The 20,990-nt window shown below is 35.3% G+C and overlaps 1 non-coding gene across 1 annotated transcript; it reads left to right on the plus strand.

The window, feature by feature from the left end:
* The first annotated feature begins 8,984 nt into the window (after window positions 1-8,984).
* On the plus strand, window positions 8,985-9,091 carry LOC122108327. The gene has a single exon (XR_006147537.1). It is a non-coding gene; the product is annotated as a U6 spliceosomal RNA (small nuclear RNA).
* Window positions 9,092-20,990: the final 11,899 nt, after the last annotated feature.

A 20,990-nucleotide genomic window follows, 5' to 3' on the forward strand; every position in this document is an offset into this window, starting at 1 on the left:
GACAATTTCATATAAATTTTAGGTGCTATTTTAACATTACAAATTCACATCTGTGGTTTTAAACTAAGGAAAAAATTTAAGAGTTAAAAATAAAATATGAATGGGAAGGGATGGGAAGGGGAAACAAAGGAGGAGGCTACAATGCTTGATAAGAAATGTACTCATAAGCTTGCCCATGTAATTGCAACCCCTCTGTACAGTATTTTCACAATAAAAAAAAGAAATGCAAAAAAAATATGAATGTTTAGTGTGTCCCAATTAAACCAAAAATTCTGACTTCATCCACATAAAATTATTTTCTTTCCACTAAAAAATTTGAAGTATTACCATTGAAAATAGTTAGGCAAGATGAGGCAGAATTCAAATCACGTCAAACAACGTCTCTGTTATTTTGCTAATCCCTCCACTAAGAAGATCTCCCTATTCCCAGTTGTCACAAAAATTGAAGTATCTCTTAGAATTCTCTTTGGAAAACTTCTATATCATTGATTCTTTTTGTATTTTCTATTATATGAAACAAAATATAGACACAAAACAATTGAAATAAAATATACACATATGTTGAAGTCATCACAGCTGGAAAACAACCAATAAATTGGAACTTCACCAGGAACAAAAAGATATTGTGCCCACTTTATTTTTTTAAGTACAAAACCTTCAAATACATGTTAATTTGAGTAGAACTATAAGGATAACTGTCTCTCAGAAATAAGGTTGTGCTAATTTGTAATTAAATTCATCTGGATGAACCTAATATAGCAAGTCCCTTGAATGAATCAAATTGTTTAAAACAAATGTAACTGTATGTGAAGCAAGATCTGTACATATTTAAAAGAAAAGTTGCTACAGTATCAAATCACAAAAATTATGACATACTTAAAAATTTCAGAAATGCAATTACTAAGTCCAAAATATCCATAATGAGAACTAAATACTACTGACTTATCAAGAACAAAATATGCAAAGAATCTGAGCAGTGTACATGAAGTACATAATTTAAAACTACTCCAAATTACACTGCTTTTAGAAGACTGAATATGTGTTATCTAAAGGAAAAATCAGCACATTATATAAATGAAATTAAAAATCTCATGAAAAGAGAGAATTGAAAATAATATTTTAATAAATGGTGGTCAAAATCTAGTACTGACAAAATTGCATACCTATTTAGTTAGATTCAAAAAAGACCCAAGTTACTCAAGCTGATTTAAAACTTTGGCAAAATAGTAGAATACAACTGTAACATTATTATGGATGTTGACTCTGGCATGGAATTAATTTCCTCTTTAATCTGACAAATTAATATATCAAAGAACATAACTTCTCCAACTAAATATCAGACCTAACTAAACATACAACCAGAAAAGTCATCATGCAAGCCATATTGCAGCTGGGGTAAAAGAAAAATCAGTCATACTGATTCTCTATTTATTTTAAACGTTGTTTTTTTTTATAAATTATTCCCTTTATCTTGCATTTTTCAAACATTGTGTTAAATGCTGTATATATTGGTAACTAAATTTGGATGCCTCCTTAGATTTTGAGTAAAATATCTCACTTTAGTTCCTAACCCATGAAATGAGGTTGTTTGAAAACAAATGCTAATAACCACTGTTTATAATACACAAGATCTCATAAGCATGATTTCAGGAAGCATAGGTTAACATTTTGATATTGTGGTCACGTGACTGATGAGGTCTATCTGCATGAGTATAGTTGTACATAGATTCCTCAGCCTAAATTTAGCCACTGTTAAAAAATGTTTATATCTCTATCTTTCACCCATCAGAGATGAAACCTGAGTATAAAGTCTAAGGAAAATGATAAGGTAAGAATTTAGCTTTTCTGGATATAAAGTAAACAAAAATGCAGCATAAACTAACTCATTGTTTTAAAGTCAACCTATGTCTCTAAAACATGTTAACAAATTCCCTACAATGTGTAGCATTCTCAAGAAGGGAATGGGGAATGTGAGAAGAGGACTAAGCAAGTATTATTTTCAAATATACATAATTTGGGTTGACCTCTTTTTTTCGTTAGAGGCATTTTTGATAAAACTGTTTGAATAATTGATTTCCTGTTCAGGTATAATATATCCTAGTTGCATTTACCAAACTACATTCAGAAAATGGCATATAGTAATTAAGTAAAGACAACTTATTCAATAAATAGCAAAAAGTATATACTTATAGGGTAATATTTGAACAGTGCATTGGAAATATTCTAATACAATAATTAATTTAACAATTTCATATTGACATTAATTAACCAGAGTATCTTTATGCTAATTGGACAAGATTTTCTTTCTAAATGAGCAAAACCTATTACTCCTTTTACTTTATCAGGGAAATATGTTAACAAAAAATGGAAAATAACATATGACTGTACTCCAATGCATTTTTGACTTTTTATTAGCAAATGTTAATTTCACAAAGTATTTTATTGTGTTATACACATACATCCATATAATGTAGCTTGCTAAATTTTTTCCTTTTATAAATTTCATTATTCTATTTTTATACTTATGTTTTATTATGTCATTATACTAACCTAGGAAATATTTGAACATATTTACTCCACAATGTTTCTCTTCATCTCCTCTCTTACATTTTTTTCCAAATTTAATCAGTTTCCATCTTTTACACCTGGGTCATTCATTTTTCTTTCTTGGACTAGAGTCTGCATATGAGAAATCTAGTATTTGTTTTTCACATTAAGACTTATTGCTTTAATATGAAGGTTTCCAGTTCTATTTTCTTGAAGATGATATGATTTCACTCTTCTTTGTGGCTAAATAGTATATCATTGTGTATATATGTATATATATTACCCTTTCTTTCTTCAATGAGTTATTAAGAAACATGTAGGTTAATTCTGTAGTTACTTATATTTTTTATGTGGGAGAAGGAAAGGTGGAAATAATGATGTTTGGAATGAGAAACATGCTCTTTAAGCAGACACTCTTGTACTTAAAACATCTTCTTAGCTGCTCTTTCATCAGTATTAGATAATACATCGAATTAAAAAAATAAAATTTAATTACATTGGCAAAGGTGTTCTTTTTCAGTATCTATATTATTTTTTACTACAGTGTTACATTTAGTATGTCATGTGAGTATGGGGATGTATGTGAGCATGAAAATCTAGGCATGTTTGTATATGTAGTTGACTCGAAGGAAACTGAATTTTTGTGAGATACAGGATTCAAATAAAAATTTGAGACCTGTAAGTTGCTAAATTGATATATCCAGTTTGTGGAGTGTGATTTCAAGATCACATTTTGGTAGGTTTCATACCAAGTAAGTAGATGTTTCTAATCAAAAATCATAAGGAATTAAACAACAACTCTGTTTCATAATCATTCAGTCTTAGTACTTCAGACATTGTATTAATTGGAAAAAAATAATTGAAAGTATGATGGGTCAGTAGTTAGCCTTTAGACACTACATTTTCCCCAAAAACTTCAGAGGTACTCTTTGGATATTAATTACAAATATATTTATCAACACACAGATATAATATGAGCTTATATATGTAAACATATGTATATATTATAAATATGTCAATTATTTAGTTATATTTTAAATGTGCATCATAAATATTGATTTATATATAAATGTAATTTATCTCATCATATATACATATCTACATATATACATTTTTCCTTTTTTTTGGTCAGTCCTGGGGCTTGAAATCTGGGCTTGGGTGCTGTCCCTGTACTCTTCAGCTCAATGTAAGAACTCTACTGCTGGAGACATAGCGCCACTTCCAGTTTTCTGGTGGTTTACTGGAGAGAAATATTTCATGGAATTTCCTGTCTGGGCAGGCATTAAACTATGATCCTCAGATCTCAGCCTCCTGAGTAGCTAAGATTATAGGCATGAGCCATGGGCGCACGGTTAAATTTATATATCTGAGATTTGTTAGTGGAACAAAGGGTATAGAAACTATTCTTCTTATCAGGAAAGGACTTCACACTGACAGGTATCATTACAAGAAGAAATACGATAAATATTCACAGTGGCACAAAAATCCCTTAGATGCCTTGCAAGACAGAATGTTTTTCCATTCACTGCATGTGGTTTGAGCGGATTGCAACCCAAGCGAAGGTAGAAGATATTGGACCCTAACAAAACTGACAATTGCATAAACCCAGTCCTCTATGACAGATTTAACAAGGCCTATCTTGGAGATTCTTGTTAGGGACATGATAAAAAATTTATAGTTTAGTTGTGATTACAGAACAGTTTTACACCTGTCACTAAGCCATTACCTTTATTTAACACAGTCCCTTTTTCTCTAACTTATATTTTCTTGGCTCAGGAAACTGTTTTTTGCTTGTGAAAACCTGGCTGTTTACAATATAGAAATGGGTTTTTCATCCTTTTGAAATTACTGTCTGTATAGTGTTCTATGAGATGAGCTTCCTACGATATTCCATATCATAGGAATAAATTACTCTAATTCAAACTTGGACAACAGCTAGCTTGTTCACTCTCCTAGGAAACCATCTGTATAGATTTTTTACATGTAAACAGACCCTCATTTACTTACAAAAGTCTGTCAGTGAGTCAAACCTAACTCACCCAAGTGAGGTGAATTCCTCTCTCATGCTTCTTTTACATTAAAAATGGAAAGAACTGTTCAACAATGCATATACTTTTTAATGTGAAGTGTGACTCCTATTTTCCATAATGTGAATCAAGGAGAGGAATCAGTTTAAGATGTGAAAGAGCCTTTCGAAGAGTTTTGGACCTTGAAAATTGTCCTGGGTATTCATTTTTGGGAAAATATCCCTTTTCAAAGACAAAGGACTCCTTTTTTTTATATTGTGCAGGTACTGGGATTTGAACTCCTGGCCTTGAGCTCTACCTGGGCTTTAATTCTCTATGTTTAATCTATAGACCTGAGCCACACATTCACTTCTTCCTTTTACCAAGAGTGGAGAAAAGAATCTCCTAGGTTTATCTACTTGGAATAGCTTCGAATTGCAATTATCAAATTTGAAATGATTCCAAGCATTCCGTCTAAGGCATATTCAACAACTAGTGAAAATTGTGTTGGCTATAATTATGTATCTTTCTCTATGTGTGCACGTTTACATGTGTATATGTATGTGTGTATTTGTGTGTATGCTAACGTGCAAGTGAACCTACATAAGGGCATATACACACATATATGCATATATAAATGAATATACAAATATAAATAAATGTGCATATATATGTATATCAGATGTTCAGTGATTTAATCTATAATTCCTAGCACATTGTCATTCTCACAAAATGTACATGATAAATTGCTCTGCAGATCTGTGATTTATTATGGATATCCTTTGTACTCACTTCCCCCATTAGTTTTTGACCATCCCTGTGAACAACTTCGGTCTACTTTCCATAAGATAGCTTTTTTTCATTACAGGTAGTTACTAACTGATAATAAAAGAAAAAAGGTTGCTTGTAAAAGAAAAAAAATTTTTGATTATAGCCATTCTACCTGGGGTGAGGTGGTATCTCAATGTTGCTTTGATTTGCATTTCTTTTATGGCTAGAGAGGTTAAGCATTTATTCATGTGACTATTGGCCATCCTTTCATCTTCAGAGAAGTTTCTCTGTAAGTTTTTAGCCCACTTATTTATTGAGTAGTTGTTTCTTTGAAGATTTGTTGTTGGGGGATTTAATTTGTTGATATCCAGGTAGATTTTAGATATGAGACCCTTGTCTGTTGTATGGCTAGTGAAGATTTTCTTCCAACCCGAGGACATTCTATTGATCTTGCTAGCTTTGTCCTTTGCCATGCAGAAGCTCTGCAATTTCATGCAATCCCATTTGCCCAACTTTTTTTTGATTTGTTGTGTTTCTGGGACTCTATTAAGGAAATTTTGGTTTGTGCCAAGGAGACCTAGGGTTTCTCCTTTTCCATCCTGTAATGTTTTCAGAGTGTCTGATTTGACTCCAAGGTATTTGATCAGTTTGGAGTTGATTCTGGTGCAGAGTGATATATAAGGATCTAGCTATTTTTCTGCAAGTAGTTAACCAATTTTTCCAGCACCATCTACTGAAGAGGCTGTTAGACGTTGGAGGAGATGTGGACAGAAGGGAACCTTACTGCATTCTTGGTGGGAGAGTAAACTTGTTCAACCATGTTGAAAAGCAGTATGGAGGTTCCTCAAAAGACTCTACAAAGATCTCCCCTATGACCCAGCAATCCCACTTTGGGCGTTTCACCAAATGATCACAAATAAGACCACACTAAAGCTACCAGCACAACTATGTTTATTGCAGCATTATTTACCATAGCTAAGACATGATACCAACCCAGATGCCCCTCAGTAGATGAATGGATCAAGAGAATGTGGTATATATACACAATGGAATTCTATGCCTCCATCAGAAAGAATGACATTGCCCCATTTGTTAGGAAATGGAAAGGCTAGGAAAAAATTATATTAAGTGAAGTAAGCCAAGCCCAAAGAAACATAGGTTTCATGGTTAATCTTATTTGCAACAACTAGTACATGTCTGAGTCAAGCAGAAAAGGTCAGATAGGTTGATGTTAGGGACATGAACCCTAAGATATGTATTCAAATGTTTTTAATGCGATTTTTTCTAACATATTTAAAGATTATTTCTTTGTTGCTTTGTATGTCCCTCCCCAACGATATAAGCCCTGCTTTCACTGTATTTGATGTTGGTATAATTTGTGGGGGAGTGGTGGGAAAAAACAATTCGTTTAAATAAGGATACGGGTGGACCCATTGCAACACTAATATGTACAAGTACTTATTTCGTAAAACGAAGTTTACTTTGGTTGGGGGGAGTATTTGATATGGGGGACAAGGAGGATTGGAAGTTCTGGGAAGGAGAAACAAAGGAGGACGCTACAATGCTTGATAAGAAATGTACTCATTATCTTGTTCATGTAATTACAACCCCTCTGTACAGTATTTTCCCAATAAAAAAGAAAAAATAATAAAAAGAACAAAATTTTTAAAAATATATAAAGTAATCTTGTAGAAGATTAAAAAAATAAAAGAAAAATAATTTTAGGTCACAGGTTAAAGTATCTTATCCATTCCAATGATTCCTATGAGATAAAATTTATAGTAGAAGTAAAAGTGAAAAGGAACTCCTAGATATGTTATTTTACCATTTAGAATGGCAAAGAATAATATCATGTCACTGTCATAACTCTTAAAGAATGCAAGGTTAACCGATGGTTGCTTTCATGTTCCCACAAAACCAGTAGATCCTGAAGCATAATTGTAGCCCAGCAGAAATTCTAAGTAGCAGACATGGGGCATGGAAGAGAAAGAGAGGAAATGAGACAGAGTGAAAGAGAGAGAGAAATATCATAATATTGAAAGTGAATAATAGATAAACAAGAGCTGTATGAGAATATTCATACTGCTATCTTTAGACTCTATGTGTACATTTGCAGGTATTTGATATTTGTAATCCATCAACATGAAATATAAAGTTATGTTGATAAAAATAAAAGTGACTCAGAAGAAATTATAAATGCAAAAACGATCTTCACAGCAGCAAACTCTCAGAGATATTTCATGACTTGGAAAAGGATAAAGTGGGTGAAGTTACTATAAATTTAGAAGTACAACAATTCACAAAAATAGAAAAAGATATTTATATATTTCCTTATATAACCCAAAGCAAAAGGAAAATGTTGTTTAGATGATTTTTTTAAAAACACAGTCTCTCAAGTGCTAGGAAGTTGGCTCAGTGGTAGAGTGCTTGCCTTTCATGCATGAGGGCCTGGGTTTGATTCCTCAGCACCACATAAGTAGAAAATGTTGGAAATGGTGCTGTGCCTCAAGTGTTAGCGCTAGCCTTGCCTGAGGAACAGCACTCAGGCCCCAGAGTTCAAGCCCCATGACCAACAAAGTCAAAATAAAACAAAACAAAACAAAACACAGTCTCTCACATTTGTGGCCTCAACTCTGTAATACTGTTGCTTCAACCTAGGGCTAAGATTTTAGTTGTGGACATGTATCAACTCTCCTGATTCAGACTCTACTTGGTCATTTTTTAATAAATATTTTGTTCTTAATTTTCCTAGTTGTAAATTCACATGCACCTATAAAAAAAATGGTTTGACCACCCCAGTAACCTTCTCAAAGTACCTCCTAATGATGACTAACAAAAAGTTGTATTATATAACAAGTAAAACAATGCTACAAAGAAAACCAATAATTAAATAATGATTAATAAAATATAAAACAAAACAATTACCAGTGTTTTTAGTATTTGAAGTGCACTACATATTAGATTTTACTATTTTCTCATATTCCTGTACATTTTAAACTGCCTAAGATTATGATGTTCAACAAGATTTTTATAGGCTATGAATAGTCTTCAAAGTTACACACTAAGGTTATTATTTATGGCTCATCTCATTATTTGTTTATGGCTTATATGATCTCTTGTTCCTCGCTAAAATATAAAGTAAGGAATCCCTAAATTTTAACAAGAACTGTGTAGTTAGCAAGTCTTAACCCTTCATTCTGCTTCTTTACACAAAGACTTTGCAACTTCTCATTAACAAAGTTTCTATAAATTCTGAAATGTACATACTTAGTGGTATATGTCTGCTAACATAAATTTTAAATACTTTATAGAAAATTTTATACCTGCCAAACAGTCCTAATTTTGGCATAAATAAGCAAATTCCTAAAATTAAATAGATATAAAACACTAAAATTTTTAACAACCCTTAACACTTGCTGCTGTGTTCATTATGACATGTGCCTTGTATAGAACAATTGAATTATTTCCCCTACACATCTCTTGAACTGCAAATATCTGGAATTATTTTGTTTTTGACATGTCCATCTTGACATTATTCTTAAATGTATGCTTATGTAAGAAGTACATGGTTCTAAAATTTCACAATTCTTCTAAACTTACTTTTTGTTGAATTGCCTAGTTTAAGAAAATCAATTACACTTTATATATAAAAAATATTCTGTGCTCAATTCAGCATCACATAAACTAACATTGTAATGATACTGAGAAGATTAGCATGGCCCCTGCGCAAGGATGACAGGCAAATTCCTGAAGCATTCCATAGTTTTACAACAATAGATGCTGGAGGGGATGTGGACAGAAGGGAACCTTACTGCATTCTTGATGGGAGTGTAAACTTTTTCAACCATTTTGGAAATTAGTATGGAGGTTCCTCAAATGACTCCACATAGATCTCCCCTATGATCCAGAAATCCCACTTTGGGGCATTTACCCAAATGATCACAAACAAGACCACCCTAAAACTACCAGCACAACTACATTTATTGCAGCATTATTTAAGATAACTAAGATATGGAACCAACCCCGATGCTCCTCAGCAGAAGAATGGATCAAGAGGATGTGGTTTATATAAGCAATGGAATTCTATGCCTCCATCAGAAAGAATGGCATCACCCAATTTGTTAGAAATTGGAAAGATATGGAAAAAATATTAAGTGAAGTAAGCCAAATCCAAAAGAACACAGGTTCCATGGTTTCCCTAATTTTCAATAACTAATACATGTATAGTATAAGCAGAAAAGGTCAAAAGCTATGTCCATATGACCAGATAACATAATGTTACGGGAAATGAAACCCAAGATAGGGATACAAGAATTTTTCTCTTTTTTGCTATTGTTTCTAATGTACTTATAATGTGCAATGTGATTTTTTGTGTCTTTTTATAGGTTCCTCCCCATGCTATAACAACTGTTTTCACTGTATTTGAAGTTGGTGCGCCTATATCTTGTATATATGCTCTTCTAATTTGGGGAGAGGAAGGAAAAAAACAAAATGCCTAAATAGGGATACAGGTTGACCCATTGTAACAATGAGATGTACAAGACACTATGCTGAAAAATGAACGTTACAATTTAGGCAGGGGAAGGGGGGAGCGGAGTGCACTTGTGGAGGAGCGAGGGAAGGAATGGTAGGGGAAAAATAAAGGAGGAGGTAACAATGCTTGTTAGGAATTGTTCTCATTACCTAGCTCATGTAAATATGACCCCTGTTTACAGTATTTGTACAATAAAAAGTATAAAAGTTTATTACCTTTATTTTGCTTATATAATATCGTTAACAAAGAAATTAATGCAAAACACTGATATGAAGATATTTAGAATGGATGTATGTGTGTATGTGTGTGTGTGCACTCGCGCGCAAGTAGCATGCGTGTACAGGAAATTGCATTTCTGTTGGCATGCTCAGAGTTTGAAATCGCGGCTTCAAGGTCTTGCTAGGCCTTTCCTCTCTAGATTGGTGAGGTACTATATAAGCTACATCTTCATTCTTGGCCCTATGCTAGTTCATTAAATTTTTGAAAAATTATATCATGAATTTATTTTGCCCTGATTGGGTTCCAACTGTTATCCACAGATCTCGGGCTCCTGAGTAGATGTCCGGAGGAGTTAGGATTACAGGTGCGACTATCCAGCACAAGGTTTTCAGAATAATTTCAAAAGTAGAAGAAAATTTACTTCACAGGGTCCTGTTTTATCATCTCCTACTTTGAAAGCATTTTGGGTGATTGTATATGAATTTTTTAGGTTTTTGATTCTTAAAAGTCAGTTAATGATAATATTTAAAAGTTTTAGTACTTTTTAAAAAGGAAACTAGAAGTTTCCTCAATTTATAAGCTCAACTCTCTACATGATAACCCAATCTCACCAACACAGTCTGTGTTGAAGACAAAATGTAACAGAAAACAATCACCATGGACATTAATTGCTATGCTATTATTTCTTGGACAATATGAATATTGAATTGAGAGTGTAAGAGAATGGAGAGATTTTACCTACCTTTTGTGTACTGCTAAAAGGCTTTTGGAAACTTTGCCTCATTTCCTTTCTCACTGTATGTCTTTGGGTCATCTACTTAAGGCATTTAATTACAATTTTTCCCAACACTAAAATGGTAATAACATTAGCATTATAACAAATATTATCTTAAGAATTAAGGGAAATAAAACTTGTGAAGTACTTAACCTAAAATTCTGTGAAGGAGCTTTGAGTTTAGCCAGCAGTTTTTTTTAAAATACTAAATAGAATGCAATAAGCATTACAAAAGCCATTACATGTAGTGAGAAACCAGAAGTAATGTTATCTATTGACCATGTTCTGCTTCCAAGGAAACCAGGGTGATAACTTCTTATTCTGTAAATCAAACTGGTTATCTTATATCTTACGTCTAGGTAGTGTAAAAGTATCAGGGAAAGAATAATGAATGAATGTTGTAGACTGAGGTGAGGTCCATATGAAAATGTGAAAAACTGATAAAACATAAAAGTACCTTCACGATATGTTGTGGTTTACATTTTAAGGAAGACCTAGAAGAATGAATTCTCTTTTTGATAACCTAGCATAGGTCCTTAGAAGTAGGAACTCTTTCTTCCTTCTTGTAGAGGCATCATCAGATGAGAGGAACTGTATTTTTTTTGTTTGCTTCCTTCCATTTATTCTTCAGTTTGAAATCTGAACTACTTGAGACTGAAAGAGAGCAAGGGAAATTAGACACATAGACTTTGGAAAGAACAATTAACGTAAAATAAATAAAATGCACATAGCCTTGTTAAAGGTCTAACTAAATTGAACTATATGGTCTCAAGCATTAACAGAAAATGATTTAAGCAATATCATTTTATTGAAAATTGAAAAATGTTAGGAGTGGCTTAATATTTTTCTATCTACTACCTTGAATTAATTATTGATTTTGTATAGAGAGATTAAAGATGAGATTAACAAGAAACTTGATTAAAATTGGACGAAAGTTCTGAATAGACATCTTTTCCATAAAGCCCTGAAAATCGCCAGTGGGCTAACAAAGTTGTGTTTAATACAACTTCTACGCTGGCTTAATGGTTTGTGAACTGAAATCATTAGAGAAATGTAATTCAAAATTACTATGATAAGGCGTTCCGGGAAGATGGCAGAGGAGAAGCTGGAGGCTAAACAAGCTCTCGCAGAGAAAGAAGTTTTATTTTATTTTTTTTAAATTTAAATTTTTTTTTGTGAACATACTGTACAGAGGGGTTACAATTACATGGGCAGGATAATGCGTACATTTCTTATCAAGCATTGCATCCTCCTCATTTGTTTACCCTTCACATCCCTTCCCAATCTCCTCCCTCCCCCTCCCCAACCCTCCCCCCTCTCCCCCACACCAATGTTGTAAAGCTCGTTTTCTACATGACAACTTGTACTTCTCATTGTTGCAACAGGTTCACCTGTATCCTTAAACGACTTGTTTTTCCCCATCTCCTCCACAAGTTATACTGACATAAAATATAGTGAAATCAGGGGTTATACTGTGGGGGAGGGACATACAAAGCAACAAAGAGATAATCTTATAAATGCATTAGAAACAAATGCATGAAATAAAAAAGCTTTAAAATACATATCTAAGGGTTCATTTTCCTAACATCACATTATCTGACCTTTTGTGCTTGACTCATACATATACTAGATATTGCAAATAAGGGAAACCATGGGACCTATGTTTCAATGGGCCTGGCTTACTTCACTTAATATAATTTTTTCCAAGTTTTTCCATTTCCTAACAAATGGGGCAATGTCATTCTATCTGATGGAGGCATAGAATTCCATTGTGTATATATACCACATTTTCTTGATCCATTCATCTACTGAGGGGCATCTGGGTTGGTTCCATATCTTAGCTATGGTAAATAATGCTGCAATAAACATAGTTGTGCTGGTAGCTTTAGTGTGGTCTTGTTTTTAAACATTTGGGTAAATGCCCAAATGTGGGATTGCTGGGTCATAGGGGAGGTCTATGTGAAATCTTTTCACGAACCTCCATACTGCTTTCCAAAGTAGTTGAACAAGTTTACACTCCCACCATCAATGCAGTAAGGTACCCTTCTGTCCACATCCCCTCCTGCATCTGTTGTTGTTAGAGTTCTTGATTATAGCCATTCTAACTGGGATGAGGTGGTATCTCAATGTTGTTTTGATTTGCAGTTCTTTTATGGCTAGGGAGATTGAGCATTTTTCTTCCTGTGTCAATTGGCCATCCTTCTTTCTTCTTCAGAGAAGTTTCTCTTCAAGTCTGTAGCCCACTTATTTATTGGGCAGTTGTTTCTTTGAGGATTTGTTGTTGGGGGATTTAATTTTTTGAGTTCCAAGTATATTTTAGATATGAGACCCTTGTCCGTAGTATGGCTAGTGAAGATCTTCTCCCAATCAGTGGGCTTTCTATTGATCTTGCTAGCTATATCCTTTGCCATGCAGAAGCTCTGCAACTTCATGCAATCCCATTTGTCCAACCTTTCTCTCTGGGAAGATGGCGGATGAGAAGCTGGAATCTAAACAAGCTCTCACATAGAAAGCAGTTTTAGAGTTCCAGTGAACAGTCCTAAGCCAGAGAATGACACCAAGTGTGCCATCACAGGACAGAGAGTCAGGCCAGAGAGAGAAAGGAGTTTTAGAGTTCCAGCGAACAGACTTAAGCCAGAGAATCACACCAAGTGTACCATCACAGTACAGAGAGTTAGGCCACAGAGGGAAAATCCAGGCAAGGAGACATATCTGAGCACTTGCTAGCAGCTGCCACTGTGGACTACAGTGGTGGTGGAGGTGGCAATAGCCGCCATACCTGCAACACAGAGAGTCCAGGACAAAGGAGCCAGACATGGCGCGTGAGTGTATTCTACTGAACACCAACAAGAACCGACAAGGAGCAGATATCTTCATCCTGCAGTTCACAGACCAGAGATGACCCAGGAACCAAAATGTGGTGTGAGTAGAAGCCTAACGTCCTCACTCCTTCTCAGGGAGCAGAGGAGGGAAGGCCACCCCTCCCCACCATTACAGGAGATCTCCATGTTTGATACTGACAAAGCTTGGCTGACCTGCTAGCTCAAACACAGGACTTGGAAGAAAACTAGAGTCATTTAGCAGGTCACAAGATCCTAAAGTGACATGCCAAACTCAGCTCCATCCAGAGAAAAGTCACCCAGCTCGGGCCGCCAGCCCCAGCAGTGGGTTTCTTCACTAGGTAATCAGAGCCAGAGGCTGCCCCTCTCTTTAGCAGCATGGACAATGAATTGAAATTCAGTAAACATAAACCCTGAGAGTGGCTCCAGGCTGGGCTCTGTGAGTCTCTCACAAAGTCTCCTCAGGGAAAAGCTACTGTTTGCTGAAAGGCCTCAACTCTACCCAGAACCTAGCCTCATCAGAGCATCTACAAACATGAGGAAAAAGCCATCTCCCTCTTTTGTGATACTCAAAGCAGATCTCCCTCCCATTGAACTAGCCAGGGGAGAGGATCACAAAATCCTTTGAACAGCATAGCATTTTTCTGCCTGTTCAAACAAACTGCTTAAGAAACCAACTAAGCCAGAGGAAAATCAAACACCACAAGCAGGCCAGAGACTCCAACAAGAGGTTGGTTATGGACACAAGGGATATAAAAGATCTTCCCACCACTCCCAAAAAAATCAAAGAACTTGTTTTTTTCTCTGTTTCTTCTTCTTCTTCTTCTTTTTTTTTTTTTGGTTCCTTTTATAAAAATATTTTTCTTCTAAAACTTTTTTTTTAATTTTTAATTTTTACCATTTTGAAAAAAAAATTCTATACTAGTAACTTTTTTCTCTTCCTCTTATAATTTTTATTTTAGGGGTATATGTGTGTGCGCGTTTTTCTTTTTTTTGGTTCTTTCTTTTCAAAAATATTTTTGTTTTTTGTTTAGCTCTACTGAATGTCTGATTTTTTTTTCTTTTTTGCTCATTTTTTCACCTTTTCTGCTCTTTTGCTCTTCTTTGTGTGACTTAATTGTTGTTCTGCACATCCTCAGATATACCCATAGTCGATTATTAGACTTTATCCCCCATTGTGTACACATTTAATCCACAAATTTATTACTCAATTCAAAACCTCTTAGACTTAAATTCCTAGCAGTATTACCTCTTTATACCTATATAATATTTTAAGTATTTTTATGTTTAAGGTTTTCATGTCTCCTTTATATCCCTCCCGTTCTCTCATTATACCCACGTTCTTCTCTGAATATTTCATTTTCAATCTGCATATTTTTAATCATTACACTTTTTATTTTTTTTATTTTTTGCTTTTCTATTTTTTTGTCTCTTTTTTCTCTTTCTCTTTCTTCTTTTTTTTCTCTCTCTACTTTTATCCTATCCAACCTTTTTCCCACTTTGAGATTAGGACTTAGTTAAGTAAATTCTCCCTGCTCCTTCCCATATTTATCTTTTCCTATTTTTACCCACATGCCTCCCAAAAACTAATAATTTCTGGTTTTCCAAATTCTACGTTGCGGTTTGTAGCCCATTATTATATAGTTGTTTGATGTTGAATAGGTATATCTGTTGAACTTGACTGTATCTGCAGACTTTTGATTGTGGATCTACAGACTTTGGTTGATGCTTGCCTTAAGATAGTGTTCTAGCACAAAACTGGTGTTACTTTCATCCCAAATGGGCAGAGTAAGCCGAAAAAACACGAGAAAAATGGCAAGTCCGGGTAGCTCAAATCCCACTCATGACAATCATGGGACAGGACAGATAATGAATAATCCAGAGAAGAGTTCCCAAATAGCTCTACAAACACTACTGGCAAACATGGTAAATGAAAAGATTGAGAACATACAAAAGGACTCTGTATGAGCGTGATAGAGAGAGAGAGGAGGCACACGAAAGGTCAATACTGGAAAAGATTGAAAATATACAAAGGAATCTATATGAGCATGATAGGGAGAGAGAGGAGGAAAACCAAAGGTTAATACCGGAATATCATGAGCGTGAGGAAGCTAATCTAAAACTGATACAGGAATTGCATGAGCAGCATGAGAACACTCAAAGAGAAAGGCAGAATAGCGTGAGTAGGCTGAGAACACACAAAGAGAACTTCACGAATGGCATGAACATGAGGAAGCTAAGCAAAGTGTAATAAAGGAATTGAGAGAGCAGGATGAGAATGCACAAAGATCACTAAAGGCATTCATGAAATCCATTAAGGAAGAGCTGAAGGATGTTAGGGAGACCAAGGAAACCATAAAAAATCACCTAAGTGATTTGAGAATAAACACTGAACACCAAATTAAGGAAGTAAAGAAGTCCATACAAGATCTAAAACAAAGCTTCAACAAAGAATTTGAAGCCATCAAAGTTGACCAATTAGAAGTAAAAGAAATGAAAAACCAAGTAGAAAGCCTTGAGAGCAGGTTAGACCATGCAGAAGATCGAATCTCAGGGATTGAAGACAGCCTAGATATTATAGAGAAAGAACATACAACCATCCAAGACAAGTCCAAGAAATATGATAGATCTATCCAACACTTGGAAGACACCATCAGAAGGCCTAATCTAAGGATAATGGGTGTAGAGGAGCACCTAGAAACAGAAGTTAATGGTCTAGGAAATTTGTTTAACAGGATCCTAGCAGAGAACATCCCAAACATACAAAAAGATAGGCCTATTCAGATACAAGAAGCTTTTAGAACCCCAAATAGACCAGACCAGAATCTGACATCCCACCATCACATTATAATCCACATAGGATCAACTCAGACCAAGGAAAAGATCCTTAAAGCTGTCAGGGAGAAAAGGTTAATCACCTATAAAGGGAAACCAATTAGAACCACCTCAGATTTCTCAGCAGAGACAATCAAAGCAAGAAGAGCCTGGAATGATGTATGCCATGCCCTAAAAACAAACAACTATCAACCAAGAATACTGTACCCAGCTAAACTCTCCTTCATAACTGAAGGCCAAATAAAAACCTTCCATAGCAAAGAAAAATTGACACAATACATCTCCACCAAACCAGCCCTACAAAAGATCCTTAAAGATGTCCTACACATAGAAAACCAACAAGACCACAATAAAGGCCAAGAAACTGCACCCAAAATAAGAAACAAAGAACCATAGGAAGAACCCAGTATTCGCTGCCCTCAAGAAGGTGGATAACATGGCAGGAACTCCCAAATACCTCTCAGTCCTTTCTCTTAACGTTAAACGACTGAACTCTCCAATTAAGCGACATAGACTGACTAGTTGGATAAAAAAAAAACAAGACTCTTCTATCTGCTGCCTTCAGGAGTCACATCTTGCCCGTAAAAACAAACACATTTTCAACGTTAAAGATTGGAACAAAATCTACCAAGCAAACGGCCCCCATAAACAGGTGGGAGTTGGAATCCTAATATCAGATTAAATAGACTTCAAATTAAAATTCGTGAGAAGAGATAAAGAAGGTCGCTACATACTAATTAAGGGATCTCTCTTTCAGGAGGATATTACAATTCTGAATATCTACTCGACAAACAATGGAGCACCCAAATTTATCCAAGAAACACTACTTTCTCTCAAATCCAATATAGATCCAAAGACATTAATTTTTGGGTATTTTAACACACCACTCACCCCACTAGATAGATCAACTCGGCAAAAACTCAACAGAGACACAGCAGATCTAAACAGCTGCATAAATCAACTAGACTTAACAGACATCTACTGAACATTTCAGCCAGCAGCATAAGAATACATGTTTTTCTCAGCAGCACATGGAACGTATTCTAAAATAGACCACATTTTAGGCCACAAAGCAAACTTGTCTAAATTCAGAAACATTTAAGTTATTCCTTGCATTCTCTCTGACCACAAGGGAATAAAATTAGAACTCAACACCAAAAGCCACCAAAGAAAGTCCGGTATCACATGGAGGCTGAACAACACACTGCTGAATCATGAGTGGGTCATGGAAGAGATTAGAAAGGAAATTCAAATGTTCATGCTATTCAACAAAAATGAACACAAAATCTACCAGCTCCTCTGGGACACAGCAAAGGCAGTACTCAGAGGCAAGTTTATAGCTCTGAGCTCTTACATCAACAAATTGGAGAGATCTGAAACAAACAATTTAATGACACATCTAAACTTCCTTGAAAAAGCAGCAAGATAAACCCCAATCCAGTAGGCGGAAAGAAATAATCAAAATTAAATCAGAATTAAATGAATTAGAATCCAAAAAAATTATAGAAACAATCAACAAAACAAAGAGTTGGTTCTTCGAAAAACTTAACAAAATTGACAGACCCTTAGCAAATCTTATCAGAATAAGAAGAGAACACACCCAAATTAATAAAATCAGAGATGAGAATGGAATCATCACCACGGAAACAACCAAGATTCAGAACATTATAAGGGAATATTTCTCAAAACTTTATGCTAATAAGTTTGAGAACTTGACAGAAATGGACCTTTTCCTAGCAAATATTGACATGCCAAAACTAAACCAAGATGAGTTAAACCAGCTTAACAGGCCCATATCAAGCATTGAAATAGAAACAGCAATAAGAAGCCTCCCAGCTAAGAAAAGTCCAGGACCAGATGGTTTTACAGCGGAATTTTACAAGGCCTTCAAAGCAGAACTCACACCAATACTCCTCCAACTCGTCAATGAAATTGAAAGAGAAAGCTCACTACTGAACACATTCTATGAAGCCATCATAACCCTTATCCCAAAACCAGGCAGGGACTCATCAAAGAAAGAGAACTATAGACCCATTTCTTTGATGAACATTGATGCACATGGTTATCTCAATACATGCAGAAAAAGCATTCGACAAGATCCAACACCCCTTCATGATGAAAGTTTTGAAAAAAGTAGGCATCCATGGAACATTCCTCAATACAATAAAGGCTGTATATGACAAACCTACAGCCAGCATTATACTTAATGGTGAAAAACTAAAGCCATTTCCTCTTAACTCAGGAACAAGACAAGGATGTCCATTCTCTCCACTTCTCCTCAATCTAGTATTAGAATGCCTAGCTACAGCAATAAGATAAGATGCAGACATAGAGGGGATCCAATTAGGGAAAGAAGAAATACAACTCTCCCTCTTTGCAGATGACATGATCTTGTATTTAAAGAATCCCATAGACTCCACTCCCAAATTACTCAAGCTGATTCAAAACTTTGGCAAAGTAGCAGGTTATAAAATTAACCCCCAAAAATCAGTGGCTTTTCTGTATGCCAACAATGAGAAAAGTGTGGCTGAAATTAGGAAAGCAACTCCATTTGTAATAGCCCCACAAAAAATAAAATACCTAGGAATTAACTTAACTAAAGAAGTGAAGGACCTCTATGATGAAAACTTTAAAATCTTGAAAAAGGAAATCAACACAGAACTAAAAAAATGGCAAAACCTCCCATGCTCCTGGATTGGAAAGATTAACATCGTGAAAATGGCAATCCTTCCCAAGGCTATCTACAAATTCAACGCAATACCTATCCAAATTCCAACCTCATTCTTCAAGGAAATAGAAGAGGCAATCCAAAAATTCATATGGAACAATAAAAGACCCCGAATAGCAAAAACGCTCCTGAATGGAAAGAACACTGCTGGAGGAATATCAATACCAAACTTCAAACTCTACTATAAAGCCATAGTAATCAAAACAGCTTGGTATTGGCATAAGAACAGACCTCAGGACCAATGGAATAGAATTGAAAACCCAGAAATGAACCTACAGACCTATAGCCATCTAATCTTCGATAAGGGAGCTAAAACAATAGAATGGAAGAAAGACAAACTCTTCAGTAAATGGTGCTGGCAAAATTGGTTAACTACATGTAGAAAACTAAAGCTAGATCCTTATATATCACCCTGCACCAGAATCAACTCCGAATGGATCAAAGACCTTGAACTCAAAGCAGACACTCTGAAAACATTACAGGATGGAATAGGTGAAACCCTAGGTCTCCTTGGCTCAGGCCGAAATTTTCTGAATAGAGACCCGGAAACACAACAAATCAAAGAAAGGTTGGACAAATGGGATTGCATAAAGTTGCAGAGCTTCTGCAGGGCAAATGACATAGCTAGCAAGATCAATAGAAAGCCCACTGATTGGGAGAAGATCTTTACTAGCCATACAACGGACATGGGTCTCATATCTGAAATATACTTGGAACTCAAAAAATTAAACCCCCCAACAATAAATCCTCAAACAAACAACTGCCCAATAAATAAGTGGGCGAAAGACTTAAAGAGAAACTTCTCTGAAGAAGAAAGAAGGATGGCCAATAGACACATGAAGAAATGTTCAACATCCCTAGCCATAAAAGAAATGCAAATCAAAACAACATTGAGATATCACCTCACTCCAGTTAGAACGGCAAAAATCAAGAACTCTAACAACAACAGATGCTGGAGGGGATGTAGACAGAAAGGAACCTTACTTCATTGTTGGTGGAAATGTAAACTTGTTCAACCACTTTGGAAAGCAGTATGGAGGTTCCTCAAAAGATTTCACATAGAGCTCCCCTATTACCCAGTAATCCCACTTTTGGGCATTTACCCTAATGTTTACAAACAAGACCACACTAAAGCTACCAGCACAACTATGTTTATTGCAGCATTATTTACCATAGCTAAGATATGGAACCAACCCAGATGCCCCTCAGTAGATGAATGGATCAAGAAAATGTGGTATATATACACAATGGAATTCTATGCCTCCATCAGAAAGAATGACATTGCCCCATTTGTTAGGAAATGGAAAAACTTGGAAAAAATTATATTAAGTGAAGTAAGCCAAGCCCAAAGAAACGTAGGTCCCATGGTTTCCCTTATTTCTAATATCTAGTATATGTATGAGTCAAGCGGAAAAGGTCAGTTAATGTGATGTCAGGAAAACGAACCCTTAGATATGTATTTTAATGGTTTTTTCTTTCATGCATGTGTTTCTAACACATTTATAAGATTATCTCTTTGTTGCTTTGTATGTCCCTCCCCCAAATTATCACCCCTGCTTTCACTATATTTGATGTCAGTATAACTTGTGGAGGAGATGGGGAAAAACCAGTTGTTTAAGGATACAGGTGGACCTGTTGCAACAATGAGAAGTACAAGTTGTCATGTCCAAAACGAGCTTTACAACGTTAGTGCGGGAGGGGGAAGGGGGGAAGGGGGGGAAGGAGAAGGATTGGG

The sequence above is a fragment of the Dipodomys spectabilis genome, unplaced genomic scaffold (assembly GCF_019054845.1).
Source record: "Dipodomys spectabilis isolate Male_0828 unplaced genomic scaffold, ASM1905484v1 ptg000057l, whole genome shotgun sequence".
NCBI classification, from domain to species: domain Eukaryota; kingdom Metazoa; phylum Chordata; class Mammalia; order Rodentia; family Heteromyidae; genus Dipodomys; species Dipodomys spectabilis.